Source organism: Carettochelys insculpta, chromosome 34 (genome assembly GCF_033958435.1).
Source record: "Carettochelys insculpta isolate YL-2023 chromosome 34, ASM3395843v1, whole genome shotgun sequence".
NCBI lineage: Eukaryota > Metazoa > Chordata > Testudines > Carettochelyidae > Carettochelys > Carettochelys insculpta.
This window is the reverse complement of record NC_134170.1, coordinates 396,864-421,520: the sequence shown is the minus strand read 5'-3', so window position 1 is coordinate 421,520 and position 24,657 is coordinate 396,864. Positions and strand designations below refer to the sequence as shown.

The window sequence follows — 24,657 nt, the reverse complement described above, 5'->3', positions numbered from 1 at the left end:
GTGGTCTGCCAGCGAACTGAACTCATGCCGGATTACGGAGGTTGCCAGGTGAGCTTCAGATTGGAGAGGTTCAACCAGCAGCTGCCCAGCTGACTTGAACACTCGACGTATTTTCAGGGTGACGCGGCTCCGCTGAGTCGACCGTGGAGAGAAGGGGGACGCCACACGTTTAGGAGGTGTTCCTGACCGGGCAGGCAGAGGGACTCGCCAAACGTCAGGCCAATTCAAGAGAATCCCAGGGCCGGAAGGGACCTCAGGAGGTCGTCTAGTCCGGCCTCCTGCTTCAAGCAGGATCAACCCCAACTAAGTCATCCCAGCCAGGGCCTTGTCCAGCTGGGACTTAAACACCTCCAGGGATGGAGAACCCACCACCTCTCTGGGCAACGCATTCCAGTGCTTCACCACCCGCCTGGGGAAGTAGTTTTTCCTAATATCCAACCTGCACCTCTCCCTCTTCAACTTCAGCCCATTGCTCCTTGTTCTGCCGTCTGACACCACCGAGAACAGCCTCTCGCCAGCCTCTTTAGAGCTCCCCTTCAGGAAGTTGAAGGCTGCTCTTAAATCACCCCTCAGTCTTCTCTTCTGCAAACTAAACAAGCCCAAATCCCTCAGCCTCTCCTCATCGGCCACGTGCTCCAGCCCCTGAATCATTTTTGTTGCCCTTCACTGAACCTGCTCCAGCAAATCCACGTCCTTTTTACACTGGGGGGCCCAGAACTGGACACGATATTCCAGCTGTGGCCTCCCCAGTGCCGAATAAAGAGGAATAACCACTTCTCTAGATCTGCTCGAAACGCTCCTCCTAATGCCCCCCAATACGCCGTTAGCCTTCCCGGCGACAAGGGCCCACTGTTTACTCATATCCAGCCTTTCATCCACCAGGTCCCTTTCCGTCTTACTGCTGCTGAGCCAGCCGGTCCCCAGCCTGTAACAACGCTTGGGATTCTTCCGCCCCAGGTGCAAGACTCTGCACTTCTCCTTGTTGAAACCCATCAGATTTCTTTCGGCCCCGTCCTCCAATTTATCCAGGTCCCTCTGGATTCTCCAACGAATCTACCTCTCCCCCGAATTTGTGTCATCCGCAAGAAGAGCAAACGCAAGATGGGAAGGGAGACCGAAATGCAGGAAGAGTTTCGCAATCACCGTCATTTCAGGAAAGGCGCAACCAACAACGTTACTTGCTCTTAAAAACTTAAGGCAAAGAAAACGTCCGCGAATGTCTGGACTTGAGCAACGGCCGGCAAACCTGCGAGTAGGAAACAGGAGGGCTCATCATGGGGAAAGCGAGAGAATAGAATTAAATTCGTAGCCTTATCATCAAGACGTGAACCCAGCTGAGCCCCCCACACGGCGTCCACAAGCCAGTAATGGAGACAGAAGAACTCAGCCCCGCCACCAAAGACCGACATCCTGGAGAGAGACCCTCCAACACACCCAATGCCAGCCCTGTACAAGGGGGTCACGACCCACTCGGGGGGTCCCGAGAGGCAGGTGGAGAACCGCGCCGGTGAACCAGGACCGGCACCGACCCCTGAAAGTGTCACCGTCATAATTTCGTCGCCAAATGGAATAATTATTTTTGACAAGCAAGTGACAGCGGGGCCAGAAAGACGTTTGTCTTCACGCCGCGCGGTTAACCCGGGGAACTCCTCGCCGGAGGAGGTTGGGAAGGGCGGGGTTCAAAAAGGAGCTGGATAAATCCATCGATGGCTATGAACCTGGGCGGGCGTGATGGGTGTTCCTGCCTCGGTTTGCAGGAATGGGCGACGGTTTGTGGGTTACTGAGTAACCTGCCTCGGGTTGCTGAGAAAGGGCGACAGTTTACAGGTTACTGAGTAATTCCCTGCTCTATTTCCTTCCTCTGGGGCACCAGCCCCAGCTGCAAGACAAGCTCCTGTGTGGGATGGACACATGGGATGATACCATAGTACGCTGATTAAGTTTGCAGATGATCCCAAGCTGGGAGGGGCTGCAGCTGCTTTGGAGGATAGGCTCATAATTCAAAATGAGCTGGATAAATTGGAGAAATGGGCTGAGGTAAACAGGAGGAAGTTTATTAAGGACAAATGCAAAGTGCTCCACTTGGGAAGGACCAATCAGCATCACACATACAGGATGGGGACAGACCGTCTAGGAACGACTGCAGCAGGAAGGGATCTCGGGGTTACAGTGGACCACAAGCTACATATGAGTCAACAGGGTGATGCTGTTGCAAAAAAAGCAAACCTGATTCTGGGATGCGTTAACAGGGGTGTTGGGAGCAAGACACGAGAAGTCAATTCTTCCGCTCTGCTCTGCGCTGGTGAGGCCTCAGCTGGAGTGTTGCGTCCAGTTCTGGGCACCGCAGTTCAAGAAGATGTGGAGAAACTAGAGAGGGTCCAGAAAAGAGCGACAAGAACGATCAAAGGGCTGGAGAACGTGAGCTCTGAAGAAAGGCTGGAAGAATTGGGCTTGTTTAGTTTGGAAAAGAGAAGATTGAGGGGGGACGTGAGAGCGGTTTTCAGGTATATAAAAGGGTGTCATAAGGAGGAGGGAGAAAACTTGTTCTTCTTGGCCTCGGAGGACAGAACAAGAGGCAATGGGCTTAAACTCCAGCAAGGGAGGTTTAGGTTGGACATTAGGAAAAAGTTCCTACCTGTCGGGGTGGCCAAACAGCGGAATAAATCGCCTGGGGAGGTCGTGGGATCTCCATCGCTGGAGATATTTAAGAACAGGTTAGATAGATGTCTATCAGGGATGGTTTAGACAGTACTTGGTCCTGCCATGGGGGCAGGGGGCTGGACTCGATGGCCTCTCGAGGTCCCTTCCAGTCCTGGTGTTCTATGATTCTATGATAGTGGAATGCAATAATAATAATGCATAATAATTTGCATTGATGCTCATAAATAAAGACAATAATTATTGGTAACTTTTTCGTACTTTCCGCTCGTTATCACCGATTATTACGGCCTTCGGGTCGTTCTGCTTAATAACCCTTACCACATTCGTTTCTTCATGGGCGGCGGTTGAGTAACAAATCACACGAAACAATCATCGGGATTAATTGTCCGAAAGGGGTTCATGACGGTATTGATCGGAACTAGCGGAAGCCGAAAAAAATCCGAAAATAACTCTTAATTGCACCGCACAGGTTCTATGAGCGTATTGACCTGAATTAGCGGAAGTCAATAAAATGCAAAAGTAGTTATAAATTATAAACGGGATTTTAAAACGTACTCACCATACCCAGCAGACATTGGTACAATGCAAATTCATTAGTATAATGGGGGCGATAAGAAGGAATTACCAACAACTAGCAGAGGTTGTTAAAAATGCAAAAATAATTCTTAAGGATAACGAATGCATTCTGTGAATTTATTGGCCGTAACTAGCAAACTTTAGTCAAAGGGAAAAATAACTATTCATGGTACTAAATGGGTTTTATGACTGTATCGACCATATGTGGCGGAAGTCGATATAATGCAGAAATAAGCATTAATGACAATAAACAGATTCTACAGGTATATTGACCATCACTAGGGGAAGTGGATGACAAAGCAAAGATGACTATTAATTGCACTAAACAGGTTGTATGATTGTATTGACCATAGCTAGTGGAAATGGATGAAATGCAAAAATAGCTCCTGATTTCAGTAAAAGGGTTCTACAACTGTATTGACTATAATTAGCAGAAGTTGATAAAATGCAAAAATAATTATTAATTACATTAAACGGGGTTCTGTGACTGTATTCACCGTAACTGGCAGAAGTCAATAAAATTTTTAAAAAGAACAATTAATTGCACTAAGTGGGTTCTATGATGGTATTGACCATAGCAAGCAGAAATCGATAAAAATGCAAAAATAACTTTTAATTGCACTAAAAGCGTTCTATGGCTCTATTGACCGTCACTCGCGGAAATCGATAAAAATGCAAAAAGAACGATTAATTACACCAAACGGTTTCTATGACTGTATTCACCGTAACTGGCAGAAGTTGATAAATTTAAAAAAAAAAAAACTATTAATTGCACTAAACGGGTTCTATGGCTGTATTGACCATCACTAGCGGAAATCGATAAAAATGCAAAAATGTCTAAATTAAACTAAACACGTTCTACGGTTGAATTGACCATCACTAGCAAAAATCGATAAAAATGCAAAAATATCTAAATTAAACTAAACACATTCTATGGCTGTATTTACCATCACTAGTGGAAATCGATAAAAATGCAAAAATAACTATTAATTACACCAAACGGTTTCTATGACTGTATTCACCGTAACTGGCAGAAGTTGATAAAATTTTTTTAAAAACACAATTAATTGCACTAAACAGGCTCTATGGCTGTATTGACCGTCACTAGCGGAAATCAATTAAAAATGCAAAATAAGTCTTAGTTGCACTAAAGGCGCTATATGGCTGTATTGACCATCACTAGTGGAAATCAATAAAAATGCAAAAATAACGATTAATTGCACTAAACACGTTCTATGGCTGTATTGACCATCAGTAGCAGAAATCAATAAAAATGCAAAACGGTCTTAATTAAACTAAACGGGTTCTATGGCTGTATTGACCATCACTAGTGGAAATCAATTAAAAATGCAAAATAAGTCTTAATTGCACTAAAGGCATTCTATGGCTGTATTGACTATCACCAGCGGAAATCAATTAAAAATGCAAAAATGTCTTAATTAAACTAAATGGGGTCTATGGCTGTATTGACCGTCACTAGCGGAAATCAATAAAAATGCAAAAATAATGATTAATTGCACTAAACACGTTCTATGGCTGTATTGACCATCAGTAGCAGAAATCAATAAAAATGCAAAAATAACTATTAATTACACCAATCGGTTTCTATGACTGTGTTCACCATAACTGGCAAAAGTTCATAAAATTTTTAAAAAGAAACAATTAATTGCACTAAACGGGTTCTATGGCTGTATTGATCGTCACTAGTGGAAATCAATTAAAAATGCAAAAATGAGTCTTAATTACACCAAACGCGTTCTATGGCTGTATTGACCGTCACTAGCGGAAATCAATAAAAATGCAAAAATAATGATTAATTGCACTAAACACGTTCTATGGCTGTATTGACCATCAGTAGCAGAAATCAATAAAAATGCAAAAATAACTATTAATTACATCAATCGGTTTCTATGACTGTATTCACCATAACTGGCAAAAGTTCATAAAATTTTTAAAACGAAACAATTAATTGCACTAAACGGGTTCTATGGCTGTATTGATCGTCACTAGTGGAAATCAATTAAAAATGCAAAAATGAGTCTTAATTACACCAAACGCGTTCTATGGCTGTATTGACCGTCACTAGCGGAAATCAATAAAAATGCAAAAATAATGATTAATTGCACTAAACACGTTCTATGGCTGTATTGACCATCAGTAGCACAAGTCAATAAAAATGCAAAAATAACTATTAATTACACCAATCGGTTTCTATGCTGTATTCACCATAACTGGCAAAAGTTCATAAAATTTTTAAAAAGAAACAATTAATTGCACTAAACGGGTTCTATGGCTGTATTGATCGTCACTAGTGGAAATCAATTAAAAATGCAAAGTAAGCCTTAATTGCACGAAAGGCGTTCTATGGCTATATTGACCATCACTAGCGGAAATCGAAAAAAATGCAAAAAAGCTTTAATTAAACTAAACAGCTTCTGTGGCTGTATTGACCGTCACTAGCGGAAATCGATAAAAATGCAAAAATAAGTTGTAATTGCACCAAAGGCGTTCTATGGCTGTATTGACCGTAGCAAGCGGAAGTCGCTAAAATGCAAAAGTATTTATTACACTGAATGGGTTCTATTGCAGTATTGACCGTAATTAGCGGAAGTTGATAAAATGCAGAAATAACTATTAATTGCACTGAAAAGGTTCGACGCCGGTGTTGCCCGTAATTCGGGGACGTCGACAAAAATGCAAAAAATAAGTCTTAATTGCCCGAAACGGGTTCTAGCACCATATTGCCTGTACTTAGCGGAAGTCGATAAAAATGCCGAAACGACGATTAATTGCCCTAAATGGAGTCTATGCCAGTGTGGCCAAGAAATGGCGCAGGTGGGTAACGTGCTCAAAATAATTCTTCACGCTACTGACTGGGTTGTCTGGTGGTCGCGAATATAACGCCCAGAAGTCAATAAAAACCATATCAATCAATAGCAACCGATTCTTATAAGGAGCCAGCCACGAGAGAGCGCGAAAGTTGGGTGTCTCTGGGGCCCAGCTACATAAAAAACCCCAATAGCGGTGGGTGAATATAATAGCCGGATATGGGGCTGCCCCCGCAACCAGTAGGGGGTGTTGCAAAGCATTCTGGGAGCCAAAGGGGCAAAGGAGTGGGGAGCTGTTTGGGGGGGCAGGGCCTGGGCTGGGGGGGGGGCCCTGGGGCTGGGAGATAACAGGTGGCTGGGCCCAGGCTGGGGGATCCCCGGGGCTAGGATATAACAGGGGGGCAGGGCCCAGGCTGGGGGGGTCCCTGGGGCTGGGAGGTGGCAGGGGCCGGGCTGGGGGGGGGTCCCAGGGGCTGGGATATAAAAGGGGGCAGGCGCCGGGTTGGGGGGGTCCTGGGGGATGGGAGATAACGGGGGGCAGGGGCTGGGCTGGGGGGGTCCCAGGTGCTGGGGGATAATGGGGGACAGGGCCCATGCTGGAGGATCCCGGGGCTGGGAGATAACGGGGGGCAGGGGCTGGGATTTGGGGGGGCTGGAGGATCCCGGGGCTGGGAGATAACAGGGGGCAGGGGCTGGGATTTGGGGGGGCTGGGAGATAACAGGGGGCAGGGGCTGGGATTTGTGGGGGCTGGGAGATAACAGGGGGCAGGGGCTGGGATTTGGGGGGGCTGGGGGTCCCTGGGGCTGGGAGATAACAGGGGGCAGAAGCCGGGCTGGGGGGGGTTCCCAGGGTCTGGGATATAACAGGGGGCAGGGGCCGGGCTGGGGGGGGTTCCCAGGGTCTGGGATATAACAGGGGGCAGGGGCCGGGCTGGGGGGGGTCCCTGGGGCTGGGAGATAACGGTGGGGGGCTGGGGCCGGGCTGGGGGGGGGTCCCTGGGGCTGGGAGATAACGGGGGGGGGCGCTGGGGCCGGGTTGGGGGGGTTTCCAGGGTCTGGGATATAACAGGGGGCAGGACCCCAGCCGTGGGGGGGGGGTCTCTCCGGAGGAGAGTCCGGACTACATGGCAGGGGCTGGACATCTCTGGGGGGACCCCGAGGCGGGGGGCCGGGACCCAGTGGGGGCGCTGGAAGCGAAGCGTGGGCACGGCGGGGGGGGGGTGTTCCCTGGAGAGGGGGAGCGGCGCGGGGCGGGGGGGGCGCTGGGGGGGATGCAGCAGGGAGGCGGGGGGGCAGGTTTGAGCTGGGGGACGGGCGCATTGGGGGTGGGGGGGCAGGTTTAGGGCGGGGGGGCGGGCGCAAGGGGGGCGGGATGCAGCGGGGGGGGCGGGCGCATTGGGGGTGGGGGGGCAGGTTTGGGGCGGGGGGGCGGGGTGCAGCGGGGGGGGGCGGGCGCACCCCCTTTTTCGCAGCGGGCGGGCTGAGCCGAGATGCGCAGTTACGTCCTCTCGCCGGCGGCTTTTCCCCGCCCCGAAGCCGGGGACCCCCCCCAGCACCCCCTTTTCCGCAGCCCCCCCCCAAACAGGGTCGGCGGGGAGGGGGGGTCACTCTTCCCACCCCCCCGACCTGCTACCCCAGCAGCTGCAGGGAGGCGCGGGCCGGGGGGTGGGGGCTGGGATATGGGGGGGGCTGCGGGGGGGGGGGCTGGGATGTGGGGGGGCTGCCGGGGGGTGCGGGGGGGGGCTGACACCTACCACGCACAGACACATCGCTGACAGCTTCGCCCTGCCCTTCATGGGAACGGCGGGGGGGGGCGGCAGCGTGGGGGCGGCGTGGGAGGGGGAGGGGGCGATGCGGCGGGGGGGGGGCAAGAGGTGGGGGGGACCGGAAATGGGGGAACCGGGGGGGTGGTCTCAGGAGGGGGCTGCGGAGGGACATCGTGGGGGGGTTGACAGCTGAGTGGGGGAGATCTGGGGGGTCAGAGGACAGTTGGGGGGCAGAGGCTCTTTGGGGGTCTTGGGGGGGCAGAGATCTGGGGGGCGCAGAGGAGAGCGTCCAGGGGGAGGGGTTTCCTGTGGGGCGGGAGCCATTTCCCCTCTCTGCCCCCCCCCACATGCCCCCCTCCTCCATCCCTGCTTCACCATCTGCTGGTCGCTTAGCAACCGAGCCATGGGGGCCCGGGCGTTGCCATGGAGACCGGATCCGGAGTCCTGGCGATGGGGGGGCGGGCGGGGAGAGGAAAATACTTGGGAAGGGGAAGGGGGGGAGCTGAGGAGATGGAAGAGCCGGGCCGCCCCGCCCCAGAGCTGGGCGCATCTCGGCACCGGGCGAGGGGTCCCCGTGTCCCCGGCCGCCCCGCCCCAGAGCTGGGTGCATCTTGGCACCGGGCGAGGGGTCCCCGTGTCCCTGGCTGCCCCGCCCCAGAGGTGGGCGCATCTTGGCACCAGGCGAGGGGTCCCCGTGTCCCTGGCTGCCCCGCCCCAGAGGTGGGCGCATCTTGGCACCAGGCGAGGGGTCCCCGTGTCCCCGGCCGCCCTGCCCCAGAGGTGGGCACATCTCGGCGCCGGGCGAGGGGTCCCCGTGTCCCCGGCCGCCCCGCCCCAGAGCTGGGCGCATCTCGGTGACGGGCAAAGGGTCCCTGTGTCGCCGGCCGCCCCGCCCCAGAGGTGGGCGCATCTCGGTGCCGGGCAAGGGGTCCCCGTGTCACCGGCCGCCCCGCCCCAGAGCTGGGCGCATCTCGGTGCCGGGCAAGGGGTCCCCGTGTCACCGGCCGCCCCTCCCCAGAGCTGGGCGCATCTCGGTGCCGGGCAAGGGGTCCCCGTGTCACCAGCCGCCCCGCCCCAGAGCTGGGCGCATCTGGGCCAGGCACGGGGAAGGGTCCCTCGGGTGCTGGCAGCTGAGGGCGCCCCCTGTGGGTCAGGGGAGGCTCAGAACTACAGCGCACCAACTCCCAGTGGCTCACTTCCGGTGCGTCACCCCCTGGCTCCCACGCAGCCGCTCGTCACAAGGGGCGAGTGTGAGCTGGGGGTGTGAGCCACACCAGCACTCAATCTGACACACAAGCCGCACGCTGGCACCCCCCCCACTCCCCAACACGTGGACAGGTCCGGCGGGGTATTGGCACGGGCCCCGGGCCCCTCTCGCACGTCCTGCGCACACACGTGTGCACACACGTATCACGGACACGCCTCGTGCGTATCACACTCAGATGTGCAAAACTTTTCTCTTGTGTGTTTCAATATCTCTGCCCCCTCACGGCCCCGACAGCTGTCCGGACCCCAGACCCCGAACCGGGACCAGACCGGGCCGGGCCCCACAGAACCGGAACTGGGACCAGACTGGGCCCCAGACCCTGAACCAGGATGAGACCGGGACCTGGACACAGAACTGGGACGAGACCGGACCCCAGATCCCAAACCGGGACAAGATTGGGCCCCAGGCACTGAACCAGCACCAGACCGGGCCCCACAGAACCAGAACCGGGACCAGACCAGGCCCCAGACACGAAACCGGGACCAGACCAGGCCCCACAGAACCAGAACTGGGACCAGACCAGGCCCCAGACCCCAAACTGGGATCACATCGGACCCCAAATCCTGAACTGGGACCACACTGGGCCCCAGACACAGAACCGGGACCAGACCGGGCCCCACAGGACCAGAACCGGGACCAGACCGGGCCCCAGACACGGAACCAGGACCAGCCTCGGCTTCTGAGCCCGACACAGCAGGGCCTGGACCCAAGATGTGCTTCACAGCCAGTACCAGACCCAGACACCGGGTCCGACCCGACCAGACCCAGCACTGGAACCAGCCCCACCATCCGGATCCAACCAGAGCCCCAGCTGAGGACCCCAATAAATTCCCTTCCCCCAGCCTCCCCCTCACACCACTAGGGGCCCCCCTGCAGAGCCCCCCCAATGCACTTGGGGGGCAGGACCCTGGGGCAGCCATGGGGCAAAGAACCAGCCCCTTGCGTCCCCCACTCCCAGGGCGGAATGCAAGGGTGCCCTGCACCCCCTGCCCCATGGCGCCCAGCCCCGCCCGCTGGGGAGAGAGCCCCCTGCTGGGCCCCCCCGATGGGGGGCGGCATACAGGGGTTCTGGGGAGGCAGCCGCCTGTTCTGCCTTTCCTTAAATAATTCCTCGCCAAGGAGGACCAGAGTTATCCCTGGTTGCCATGGCAGCGATCACACAGCGATGGATGACGGAAGTTCGGGGGGGGGGGGTGTTGCGGTAAGATTCAGGCACAGGGAGAATGGGGGCGACCGGGGCGGGGAGGGAAAGTGGGGTGCTGGTGGGATACAGGAAAGAACATCCGCCGGGAGAAGCCGAGCGCCCTCCCGCCCCCCGACGCGAGATGGCCAGAGGGAGATTTCTCAGGGGATGGGTTCAAAGGACGGAGTTTGGGGGTGCGAGGTCAGGATTCGGGGGGAGGGAGCTCGGGTGGGGATGGAGGGCAGGGTTTGGGGGGGGGGAACGTTGGGGGTGGGGCTGCCGGTTTCACTTTGGGGCGGCTAAATCGGGCGCTGAGACTGGGTGACCATTAATCTCCCCAACACACCCCTTGGACTCCAAGGGCTGGGCTCATTCTTCCCCTGGGACAGATGGGGAAACTGAGGCAGGAAGGGCTGCAGTCCTCAGCTCTAGAGGGGACGGGCAGGTTTTGCATTAGACTGTGCTCAGGGTCCTGATTAGAGGAGTGGGGTCAGGGTGACGGTTTCCACATCCACAGACCTACAGCCACCAGTGTCCCCTTTCCAGAATGTACCTCCAGTTTCCCCCTCTTCCAGATTGCCCTCCAGAACGTACCCCCAGAACGCACCTTCCAGACCCCCTCCTCCAGAATGTACCTCCAGTTTCCCCCTCTTCCAGATTGCCCTCCAGAACGTACCCCCAGAACGCACCTTCCAGACCCCCTCCTCCAGAATGTACCTCCAGATCCCCCATCCGCCAGTGAACTCTCTCCAGAACACAACTCCAGATCTCTCCTCCTCCAGAATGCACCTCCAGATGCCCCCCAGAACAAACCTCCAGATCCCCCCTCCAGAACGAACCTCCGGATCCCCCATCCGCCAGTGACCCCTCCTCTAGAATGTACCTGCAGATCCCCCTCCTCCAGATCCCCCATCTGCCAGTGACCCCTCTCTGGAACATACGTCCGGATCCACCCCCTCCAGAATGTACCTCCAGATTCCTCCTCTTCCAGAAGGCACTTCCAGATCCCCCACCTGCAAGCAACCCCTCTCCAGAACGTACCTCCAGATTCCCTCTCTTCCAGAAGGCACCTCCAGATCCCCCATCCGTCAGTGACCCCTCTCCAGAACACACCTCCAGATCCCCGATCCGCCAGTGACCCCTCTCCAGAACATACCTCCAGATCTCCCATCTGTCAGTGACCCCTCTCCAGAACACACCTCCAGATCCCCCATCCGTCAGTGACCCCTCTCCAGAAAGTACTTCCAGATTCCACATCTGCCAGTGACCTCCCCCCGCCCACAGAACACATCTCCAGATCCCTCATCCTCCAGAACCCATATCCACCAGTGACCCCTCTCCAGAACATACCTCCTACTTCCCCATATGTACAACCATGCTCCAGAAAGTGCCTCTAGACCCCCATGCATCCAGAGACCCCTCTCCAGAGTGCACCTCCAGATTCAAAACTTACTGACCCTTCTAGAGAATGGACCACTGCATCTCACACCCATTGCTGAACCCTCTCTAGAGCATCCATCCAGATCCCAGCCAACCAGTCATCCTTCTCCAAAATGCACCTCCAGAACCTCTTCCACTGCCAGGCCCTCTCCAGAATACACTTCGATATCCTCATCTGACAAGAGACTCATACCCAGAAGGTACCTCCTGATCTCCCATCACTAGGGGTAGAGCTTCAAAGAGTTCCTCTAGATCCCCCATCCTCCAATCACTGTGCCCCCTCTCTAGAACTCACCTATAGCTCCCCCATCTTTCAGTAATCCATCTCCAGGATGTACCTCCATATACCCAAGCCACAGTGACCCCTCTCCAGAACCGACGTCCAGATCTCCTGTCTGCCACTGACCTCCAAAATATATCTCCCGATACCCAATCCACCAGTGATCCCTCTCCAGAACACACCCCCAGAGTCGTCACCCACCACTCATCTTCTCCAGAACGTACCTCTAGAGTCGTCACCCACCACCGATCCCTCTCTAGAAAACACATCTACAGTTGTCACCCGCCACAGATCCTCTCCAGAACGTACCTCTAGAATTATCACCCGTCACCGACTTCTCCAGAACGTACCTCTAGAGTTATCACCCGTCACCGATCTTCTCCAGAACGTACCTCTAGAGTAGTCACCCACCACAGATCCCTCTCTAGAAAACACGTCTACAGTTGTTACCCGCCACTGATCCTCTCTAGAATGTACCTCTAGAGTTATCACCCGTCACCGATCTTCTCCAGAACGTACCTCTAGAGTAGTCACCCACCACCGATCCCTCTCTAGAAAACACGTCTACAGTTGTCACCTGCCACTGGTCCTCTCCAGAACGTACCTCTAGAGTTATCACCCGTCACCAACTTCTCCAGAACGTACCTCTAGAGTTATCACCCGTCACCGATCTTCTCCAGAACGTACCTCTAGAGTCGTCACCCACCACCGATCCCTCTCTAGAAAACACGTCTACAGTTGTCACCCGCTACTGATCCTCTCCAGAATGTACCTCTAGAGTTATCACCCGTCACCGATCTTCTCCAGAACGTACCTCTAGAGTCATCACCCACCACAGATCCCTCTCTAGAAAACACGTCTACAGTTGTTACCCGCCACTGATCCTCTCTAGAACGTACCTCTAGAGTTATCACCCGTCACCAATCTTCTCCAGAAGGTACCTCTAGAGTCTCATCGCCCACCACTGATCCTTCTCTAGAAAAACACCTAGAGTCACCCACCACTGATCCTCTCCAGAATGCCAAGAAGTCCTGCGGCACCTTATAGACTAACCGGTATTCTGGAGCAGAAGCTTTCATGGGCAAAGACCCGCTTCGTCAGATGCCTGAGTGGGGGGTGGTTTCAGAGGGGTATTTAAAGAGTGGGGTCCCAGTAAAGCGGGAGGGCCAGAGCTGACAAGGTCTATTCAGCAAGGTGGAAATGGCCCAGTAGCCATATTAGGTATCAAAGGAGGAATAAACAAGTCAGACCAGATGCGGGGACGTGAGCCTTTGTCAGCGTCGAATGGGGAGATTTCAACACCCAGGGCAGAGAAGCTGGTTTTGTAAGGTGCGAGCCACGGCTACCTCTCCAATACTTGTCTCCAGAACGTACCTCTAGAGTCGTCACCCACCACCGATCCTCTCCAGAACGTACCTCTAGAGCCATCACCCACCACCGATCCTCTCCTGAACGTACCTCTAGAGCCATCACCCACCACCGATCCTCTCCTGAAAGTACCTCTAGAGTCGTCACCCGCCACCGATCCTCTCCAGAAAGTACCTCTAGAGTCGTCACCTGCCACCGATCCTCTCCAGAAAGTACCTCTAGATCCGTCACCCACCACCGATCCTCTCTGGAACATACCCCTCGAGCCATCACTCGCCACCGATCCTCTCCACAAAGTACCTCTAGAGTCGTCACCCACCACCGATCCTCTCCAGAACGTACCCCTCGAGCCATCACTCACCACCGATCCTCTCCAGAAAGTACCTCTAGAGCCATCACCCGCCACCGATCCTCTCCAGAAAGTACCCCTCGAGCCGTCACCTACCACCGATCCTCTCCAGAAAGTACCCCTCGAGCCGTCACCTATCACCAATCCTCTCCAGAAAGTACCTCTAGAGTCGTCACCCACCACCAATCCTCTCCAGAAAGTACCTCTAGAGCCGTCACCTACCACCGATCCTCTCTGGAACATACCCCTCGAGCCATCACCTACCACGGATCCTCTCCAGAAAGTACCTCTAGAGTCGTCACCCACCACCGATCCTCTCCAGAAAGTACCCCTTGAGTCCGCATATGCCTGTGATTCCTCTGCAGAGTGTAGCCCTACAGCCCCAGCTGTGAGTTATCCCTCTCCAGAACCCATCTCTGGATCCCATTCCCCCACGTACTCCTGTCCTGAACACACCTCCACATCCGCATCCACTAGAGACTCGCCTCCAGCACATATCTCCAGCCCCCCCTTCCCCCCGCAGCTACAAGGAACCCATCTCCAGAGCATATATTCAGACCCACATCCGCCCCGGGACACGTCTCCAGGCCCTACCCCCAGCTCCCCATCTGCCACCGACCCCCTTGCCAGAACTCCACTGAAGATGTCCACCCGCCGCAGGGACCCCTCTGAGGAAGGCGCCTCCAGATCCTCAGCCGTCACCCCCCCCAGAGCCCCCTGCCCCCTACTCTATTCACCCCTCACTCCACCTGCCCTGCCCTCTGAAATAACGCAGATCTCAGCCCCCTCCCCAGGCCTCGCTCTCTCTCACACACACACACACACACACACACACACACACACCAGTCAGCACTGAATTCACCACACTGGGCCCGAGTGGGGGTGTCTTCGGGGAGGTGTGAATGGGGGGGGTGTTAATTTGGCTGTCCACCCCCAGCTCCCCTTCACACCCAGGCCTGGACCTCCTGTCGGGAGCTGAGCGTCATCAGCTACACACCCGCGAAGGCACACAGCGACCTGGGCCCACATAGACACAGCCACAACTGCTCACGCACACCCCCAGCCGGCCACCCAGCCATACGCACACAGTTGTAGCTGCCCACATAGAGGTAACACATGGCCATACCCAGAATCACAGCCAATCAAATGCCCACAGCCGTTCTCACACACACACACACACAGCTACAGCCGCCCACCACCGGATGGCCACAGCCAACCACACAGCCCCCCGTGTACACAGTCACAGCTGTCCACACACAGCCGCCCATACAGCTGTCCACATAGCTGTTCACAACCCACCACAGTCACCTACATACAGAGTTACAGCCGCACATACACACACAGCCGCCCATGCAGCCATCCATGTAGCTGTTCACACACACCCACAGTCACTTACACACACACACAGCCGCCCCTACAGCTGTCCACGTAGCTGTTCACACACACACCCCAGGCACCTACACACACACAGTTACAGACGCCCATACACATACAGCCGCCCATACAGCTGTCCACATAGCTGTTCACAACCCACCACAGTCACCTACACACAGTTACAGCCGCACATACACACACAGCTGCCCATGCAGCCATCCACGTAGCTGTTCACACACACACACCCACAGTCACCTACACACACACACAGCCGCCCATACAGCCATCCACCTAGCTGTTCACACACACACACACACAGTCACCTATACACACACGGCCACCCATACAGCCGTCCATGTAGCTGTTCACACACCCGCACAGCCACCTACACACATAGTTACAGCCGCCCATACAGGCATCCATGCGTACAGCCATCCATACACATACACAGCCACAACCATCCATGTAGCTGTCAGCACACCCGCACATGCACACAGCTGTCCATACACACCACCCTCCATGCACAGCCAGCCACACACGTGGTCAAAATTGCTCTCCTAGCTGTACACATATCCACACCCACAGTCATAGCTACTCTCTCTCTCTCTCACACACACACACACAAAGCTGCAGCTGTCCATTCAGCCATCCGTGACACACACAGACATGACCATCCGCACACACACAGTTATCCATACCGCCGCCCAGCCACCACCAAAACCACAACCAGAGGCATTCACACAGCCGCACCCACCCACACAGTCACAAATACAGCCGTCCACACGCACAGCCACAGGCATCCATACAGCCCTGTGTGCACACACAGACACAGTCATCCTCACACACAAACTATAGACATTCATACAGCCGTGCGCGCACACACACACACACACACACTCAATTACAGCAATCTGCACACACATCCACAGGCATCCATACAGCCCCGTGCGGGTGGGTGTACACACACACACACACACACACACACACGCACAAATATAGCCATCTGCATACACAGCCATAGACATCCATACAGCCGCACACGTACACACAGCCACTAACACAGCCGTCCGCACACACAGCCATCGACATCCATACAGCCGCACATGTGCACAGAGCCATAGACATCCATACAGCCGCACACGTACACACAGCCACAAACACAGCCGTCCGCACACACAGCCATCAACATCCATACAGCCGCACATGCGCACAGAGCCATAGACATCCATACAGCCGCACATGTACACACAGCCACAAACACAGCCGTCCGCACACACAGCCATCAACATCCATACAGCCGCACATGCGCACAGAGCCATAGACATCCATACAGCCACACACGTACACACAGCGACAAACACAGCCGTCCGCACACACAGCCATCGACATCCATACAGCCACACATGCGCATAGAGCCATAGACATCCATACAGCCGCACACGTACACACAGCCACAAACACAGATGTCCGCACACACAGCCATCGACATCCATACAGCCGCACATGCGCACACAGCCATAGACATCCATACAGCCACACACACACACACACACACAGCCATCCGCACACACAGCCATAGACATCCATACAGCTGCACACGCACATACAGCCACAAATACAGCCATCTGCACTCACAGCCATAGACATCCATACAGCTGCACACACATACACAGCCACAAACACAGCCGTCCGCACACACAACCATAGACATCCATACAGCCGCACACGCACACGCGCACACACACACGCACACACACACACAGAGCCACAAATACAGCTGTCCACACACAGAGCCATAGACATGCATACAGCCGCACATGCGCACACACACACAAATACAGGCCTCTGCGCACACAGCCACTGATTTCCATACAGCTGCACACACACACACACACACACACAAATACAGGCATCTGCACACACATCCACACTGCTCCCCCCCCAGAGTACAACCATCCACACACACACAGCTGCATCCCCCCAGACCAGCCAGGACACAGCCACCCCCCCCCCACCACAGGCACAGGCGTGCACCCCCCCACCTTTCCCGAACACCCCCTGCTGCAGACACACACACACACACACACACACCCCGGCGAGCGGCAGCGGGCGGAGGAACACGCGGCAGGCAATGCACATGGCCCCCACGCGCCTGCTGTCTCCTAGCCACCGGCTACCGCCGCGCACCATGTGCGTTTCCACACCCGCCTGCCCACACCTCCCCCACAAAGGCAGCCACACACGGGCACACAACCCCCCCCCACACCCCTGGGGGGGGAGCTAGGTCTGCCCTTTGGAGAAGGAAGACCCCCCCCCCAGCTGCCCCCATGTCGGGGGGTTGGGGGATTCACACACACAAACAGACAAGACACACACACACACAACACACACAGCTGGGGGGAGCTAGGTCTGGCCTTTGGAGAAGGAAGACCCCCCCCCAGCTGCCCCCATGGCGGAGGGTTGGGGGATTCATACACACACACAAGACACACACACACACAAGACACACACACACGGCTGGGGGGAGCTAGGTCTGCCCTTTGGAGAAGGAAGACCCCCCAGCTGCCCCCATGTCAGGGGTGGAGGGACTCACACACACACACACACACACACACACACACTCCAGGCACTCCCAGCCTCCGGCCAGTAGGGGCAGCGCACACAGAGCTGACCAATGCACAAGGACCCATTGGGCAGCTGGGGGACCCCTCAGCTTCACCCCCACAGCCTTAGAGAGATGGCCCATCCCCATAGACAGCTGCCCCCTCCCCAGCATCCCCCAGCCCCATAGATAGCCCCACTGAGCTCCCAGCAACCCCCAGCTCCACAGACTGTCCCCCACCCTCAGCCCCATAGAGCCTCCAGCATCCCCCCAGCCCCATGGGGAGCCCCCAACCCCCATGGCCACGGACTGTGCACAGGCCTGCCCAGCCCCATGGACACTCCCCAGCCCGCTCCCCCTACCGTGCAGATCCCAGCCCCCCCGTCTCCAAGCAGACCACCAGCCCCACCTACAGCACCATGGAGACACCCCAGAACCACGGCGGCCCCCCATATCTCCCACCTCCCCCCCCCACTGCACCACATATACTCTCCAGGGCCCCCTTCAGCCCCCACGTCACCATGGAGATGCCCCAGCTCCCCCCCACTGAACCTTGGCGCCCCCCCCACCAATACAGAAACCCTGCCAGCCCCTCACATCACCATGGAGGCCCCCCAGATTCCCCCCACTGAGCCCCGGAGCCCCCCCCACCAATAAAGAGACCCCCAGCCCCCCACATCACTATGGAGATGCCCCCAGACTCCCCCCACAGCAGCCCAGGGCCCACCCACCAATAAAGAGACCCCCAGCCCCCCACAGCACCATGGAGACCTCCCAGACTCCCCCCCACTGCACCCCGGAGCCCCCACCAAGACAGAGCCCCCCCAGCCCCCCACATCACCATGGAGACGCCCCAGACTCCCCCCACTGCACCCCGGAGTCCCCCACCAAGACAGAGCCCCCCCAGCTCCCCACATCACCATGGAGACGCCCCAGACTCCCCCCACTTCACCCCGGACCCCCCATCCCCCCACATCACCATGGAGACGCCCCAGACCCCCCCACCAAGACAGAGGCCCCCCCACATCACCATGGAGACGCCCCAGACTCCCCCCATTTCACCCCAGACCCCCCACCAAGACAGAGGCCCCCCCATCCCCCCACATCACCATGGTGACGCCCCAGACCCCCCCACCGCACCCCGGACCCCCCCACCAAGACAGAGGCCCCCCATCCCCCCACATCACCCTGGTGACGGCCCAGACCCCCCCCACCGCACCCCAGACCCCCCCACCAAGACAGAGACCCCCCCAGGCCCATCCCTCCATCACCACTGAGACCCCCCCCCCCAGCACCCACACAGCCCTCCCCAGGCCCACCCCCACATCACCACGGCGACCCCGGCCCCCCCCCCGCGCCCCCCTACCTTGGTGGTGACTATACAGAGGCAATCCATGGCTGGGGAGCAGGAATCCGCTGCCGGGGGCAGCTCTACAGCACATGAGATAGTCTGGGGGGGCCGGGGAGATAATAGCCCCCCCCTCGCCTTCCACTGCTCCCCCCTCCTGGGCACGCAGGCTGTGGCCCCCCCTGCCCGGCGCGCGCCGCTGCCTGCTCCCCCCGGGGCCGGGGGGCTGCCGGAGGGCGGGCGGGAGGGGGAGGAGGAGGAGGAGGAGGAAGGCTGGAGGGGTGGGGGAAGCGGCAGGTGGGGGAGGGAGTGGCCGGCAGAGGGATGGAGGGATGGGGTAAGTCGGGTGCAGGGATGGGGTAGGGCTGGTGGAGGGATGCAGGGATGGAGGGATGGGGTAAGTCGAGTGGAGGGATGCAGGGATGGAGGGATGGGGTAAGGCTGGTGGAGGGATGCAGGGATGGAGGGATGGGGTAAGGCTGATGGAGGGATGCAGGGACGGGGTAAGGCTGATGGAGGGATGGAGGGATGGGGTAGGGCGGGTGGAGGGATGCAGGGATGGAGGGATGGGGTAGGGCTGATGGAGGGATGCAGGGACGGGGTAAGGCTGGTGGAGGGATGCAGAGATGGAGGGATGGGGTAGGGCTGGTGGAGGGATGCAGGGATGGAGGGATGGGGTAGGGCTGGTGGAGGGATGGAGGGATGGGGTAAGGCAGGTGGAGGGAAGCAGGGATGCAGGGATGGGGTAGGGCTGGTGGAGGGATGGGGTAAGGCGGGTGGAGGGATGCAGGGATGGGGTAGGGCTGGTGGAAGGATGCAGGGATGGAGGGTGGAGGGATGGAGGGATGGAGGGATGGGGTAAGGCTGATGGAGGGATGCAGGGATGGAGAGATGGGGTAAGGCTGGTGGAGGGATGGAGGGACGGGGTAGGGCTGGTGGAGGGATGGAGGGATGGGGTAAGGCGGGTGGAGGGAAGCAGGGATGCAGGGATGGGGTAGGGCTGGTGGAGGGATGGAGGGACGGGGTAAGGCTGATGGAGGGCAAGGGCAGGAACTTGGGGGCGCCGGCCGGGGAGCTAGGGGCTCTCCGCCGTGCTGGGGGGGTCCATGGGGGGGGAGCAGAGATCCGCGGCCAGCCGGGTCCCGGCAGCGAGTCAGAGCTGGGGGGGGGGTTAACCCCCTAAGTGCCAGGAAGGGCTGGGCTGCAGCGTGTGAGACACACACACACACGCGCGCGCGCGCCCCCCCCAGGCGTGAGCCATCCGAGCGTGCGCACCACTGACAACGCACGGCGTGGGTGTGAGATGCAGCCGCTCCAGCCCGGTGTGCAAGAGACACACACCCTCTGTGTGTGTGTGTGTGTGTGTGTGTGTGTGCGCGTGCGCACGCGCGCACAAGCCAGAAATCCACACCACCACACCCTGACACACACCTGGCTAGAGACACCACTGACTTCTCACACCCCCCCCTAGAGGGGCCAGGCCCTGCCCCATTCCCACCCCTGAGCCAGCCAGTCCTGCCCTGGGCCGGGGGAGCCGGCGCCCCTGGAGGGGCCAGGCCCTGCCCCATTCCCTGCCCCTGAGCCAGCCAGTCCTGCCCTGGGCTGGGGGGAGCCGGCATCCCTGGAGGGGCCAGGCCCTGCCCCATTCCCACCCCCTGAGCCAGCCAGTCCTGCCCTGGGCCGGGGGGAGCCAGCGCCCCTAGAGGGGCCAGGCCCTGCCCCCCACCCAGCCCCACGACACCACGGCAGAAATGTTCATTCTGGGTGCAGCCTTTCCCTGCACAAGGTGGGTACCCCACTCCCCAGAACAGCCCTTGGTACAGCCCCCACCAGCCCCACTGGCATCCTCCACTCCCAAACTAATAGAGACCACCCCCCTCTCCGCACTCCTGTTGGTACTTTCCACCCCCATGCTGCCCTGCAGTTGGTACAGGCCACCCCATACCACCCCCTTCGCTATATCACTATTGGTACTTTCCACCTCCACACCGCTCCCCAGTGGTATAGACCACCATATAACATTCCCTCCTCCACTCCCCCTTGGTACCTTCCACCCTCACACTGACCCCATTGATACACCCCACCCCCTTCTCCGCCCTCCCCATTGGTACCTTCCACCCCCACACTGCTCCTCATTGGTACAGACCACCCCATAACATCCCCTTCTCCGTACCCCTACTGGTACCTTCCACCCCCACACTGCTCCTCAGTGGTACAGGCGTTCCATACCATCCCCTTCTCTGTACCCCTATTGGTACCTTCCGCCCCCACACTGTTCCCCCATTGGTACAGACCACCCCATAACATTCCATTCTCTGCACCCCTATTGGTACAGACCACCCCGTAACATTCCTTTCTCCACCCTTATTGGGACCTTCCGCCCCCACACTGAACTCCATTGGTACAGACCACCCTCTCCGCACCCCATTGGAACTTTCCACCCCCGTGCTGCCCTGCATTGGTCCAGACCACCCCATACCATCCCCTTTTGCGCACACCCTATTGGTACCTTCCACCACCACACCACCCCAATTGCCATAGACTGCCCCATCCTATCACCTTCTCCACCCCCTCCGGGTACCTTCCACCCCACACTGCCCCCGTTGGTACAGACCAGCCCATAACATTCTCTTCTACACCCCCCCGCCATTGGTACTTTCGAACCCCACACTGCCCCCATTGGTACAAACCAGCCCATAACATTCTCTTCTACACCCCTCATTGGTACTTTCACCCCCCACACTGTCCCCCATTGGTACAGACCAGCCCATAACATTATCTTCTACACCCCTCATTGGTACCTTCCACCCCCACACTGCCCCCATTGGTACAAACCAGCCCATAACATTCTCTTCTACACCCCCCATTGGTACTTTCACCCCCCACACTGCCTCCATTGGTACAAACCAGCCCATAACATTCTCTTCTACACCCCCCATTGGTACCTTCCACCCCCACACTGCCCCCATTGGTACAAACCAGCCCATAACATTCTCTTCTACAACCCCCCATTGGTACTTTCACCCCCACACTGTCCCCCATTGGTACAGACCAGCCCATAACATTCTCTTCTACACCCCCCCCCATTGGTACCTTCCACCCCCACACTGCCCCCATTGGTACAAACCAGCCCATAACATTCTCTTCTACACCCCCCATTGGTACCTTCCACCCCCACACTGCCCCCGTTGGTACAAACCAGCCCATAACATTCTCTTCTACACCCCCCATTGGTACCTTCCACCCCCACACTGCCCCCGTTGGTACAGACCAGCCCATAACATTCTCTTCTACACCCCCCATTGGTACTTTCACCCCCCACACTGCCCCCATTGGTACAAACCAGCCCATAACATTCTCTTCTACACCCCCTCATGGGTACCTTCCACCCCCACACTGCCCCCATTGGTACAAACCAGCCCATAACATTCTCTTCTACAACCCCCCATTGGTACTTTCACCCCCACACTGCCCCCCATTGGTACAAACCAGCCCAGAACATTCTCTTCTACACCCCCCATTGGTACCTTCCACCCCCACACTGCCCCCCATTGGTACAAACCAGCCCAGAACATTCTCTTCTACAGCCCCCCATTGGTACCTTCCACCCCCACACTGCCCCCGTTGGTACAAACCAGCCCATAACATTCTCTTCTACACCCCCCATTGGTACCTTCCACCCCCACACTGCCCCCGTTGGTACAGACCAGCCCATAACATTCTCTTCTACACCCCCCATTGGTACTTTCACCCCCCACACTGCCCCCATTGGTACAAACCAGCCCATAACATTCTCTTCTACACCCCCCATTGGTACTTTCACCCCCCACACTGCCTCCCATTGGTACAGACCACCCCATAACATTCTCTTCTACACCCCCCATTGGTCCCTTCCACCCCCACACTGCCCCCATTGGTACAGACCAGCCCATAATATTCTCTTCTACACCCCCCCCATTGGTACTTTCCACCCCCACACTGCCCCCATTGGTACAGACCAGCCCATAACATTCTCTTCTACACCCCCCCCCATTGGTACCTTCCACCCCCACACTGCCCCCATTGGTACAAACCAGCCCATAACATTTTCTTCTACACCCCCCATTGGTACCTTCCACCCCCCCGACACTGCCCCCCATTGGTACAGACCACCGCTAACACCCCCTCCTCCTCAATGGTACATCCCAGAACCAATAAATACTTCAAGGGGGCGCTGTGGGGCAGGCAGTGGGACGCAGGCCCATAAGGGGGCGCTGTGGGGCAGGCAGTGGGGCGGAGACCCATAAGGGGACGCTGTGGGGCAGGGGCCCATAAGGGGGCGCTAGAGAGAGATTTTTCAAGCCGGGAATAGATCTAAAAATCTCGTGGGTACGAGAGACCCCCCAGGCCCCTCATTGTCGCCCCCCAAGTCTGGGGCTGGGGACCCAGGAGACCGGAGCCATCCCCATCGCGAGCGACTCCGTTCTCGGTCCTGAAATGCCACCCCACCGCCTCCCCGCCCCCCTCTTCACTAGCATCACAGAGAGTCGCCCGCCCCGCCCCAGAGCTGGGCGCATCTCGGCGCCGGGCGAGGGGTCCCCGTGTCCCCGGCCGCCCCGCCCCAGAGCTGGGCGCATCTCGGCGCCGGGCGAGGGGTCCCTGCGTCACCGGCCGCCCCGCCCCAGAGGTGGGCGCATCTCGGCGCCAGGGGAGGGGTCCCCGCGTCACCGGGCGCCCCGCCCCAGAGGTGGGCGCATCTCGGCGCCGGGCGAGGGGTCCCCGTGTCCCCGGCCGCCCCGCCCCAGAGGTGGGCGCATCTCGGCGCCGGGCGAGGGGTCCCCGTGTCCCCGGCCGCCCCGCCCCAGAGGTGGGCGCATCTCAGCGCCAGGGGAGGGGTCCCTGCATCACCGGCCGCCCCTCCCCAGAGGTGGGCGCATCTCGGCGCCGGGCGAGGGGTCCCCGTGTCCTGGGCTGCCCCGCCCCAGGTGAGGCGGTGCTCAAGGGGATGGACGGGGCGGCGAGCAAGTGAGCGGGGACGGACGGACGGACGGGGCGGCGGGCGAGGGGGCGGCCGGGGGGTCTGGAGGCCGCTGCGGTTACCTTGGCCCGAGCCCTGCGCGCCGTCAGGGGCTGCGCGTCCGTCAGGGTCGCCTCGTAGACCTCCTGGATGTCTGGGGAGGGGGGGGGACAAGACGTGAGCGCCCCCGGGGAAAGGGGTGTCCTCCCGCCCCCCCCCACAGCCCCCCGGGGAGGATCGGGCCCCCCCCCCGCAGGCGAGACCGCAGCTGGGGAAGGGTTTTCCCCACGATGTAAGCCCCGCCCATCGCTCTGGAGGCCCCGCCCCCTCCACCAGTCTCTCCCTTTAGGCCCCGCCCCTTCTGCCCCTCCCCACTCCTTAAGCTCCGCCCCTGAGGTGTCCGTCCCTCTAGCCCTGCTCAATCCGTCAGCCCCTTCCCACAGTCCTAAGCCCCGACCCTGCTCCATTGGCTCCTCCCACCGTGTGCCAGCCCCGCCCCCAGCCCTTAAGCCCCGCCCCCAGTCCTTATGCTCCAGCCTCACGACTCTAAGTCCCTCCCCTCCTGTGCCATCCCCACCTTCAGCACTTAAGCCCCTCCCCCTGACCCCCCCCTCTTGTG

General features: G+C 57.9%; 1 protein-coding gene across 2 annotated transcripts in view; it reads right to left on the bottom strand.

Moving 5' to 3' along the window:
- The window catches only part of DLG4 (discs large MAGUK scaffold protein 4), a 65,437-nt gene extending 41,222 nt beyond the window's left edge, over positions 1–24,215 (bottom strand). Inside the window, exon 1 of one of the 2 annotated variants that reach the window (XM_074983066.1) lies at positions 24,122–24,215. The gene's annotated coding sequence lies outside the window, so the exon portion shown is untranslated. The remainder of the gene's footprint in view (positions 1–24,121) is intronic. The other variant, XM_074983063.1, reaches the window with a different exon arrangement.
- Positions 24,216–24,657: the final 442 nt, after the last annotated feature.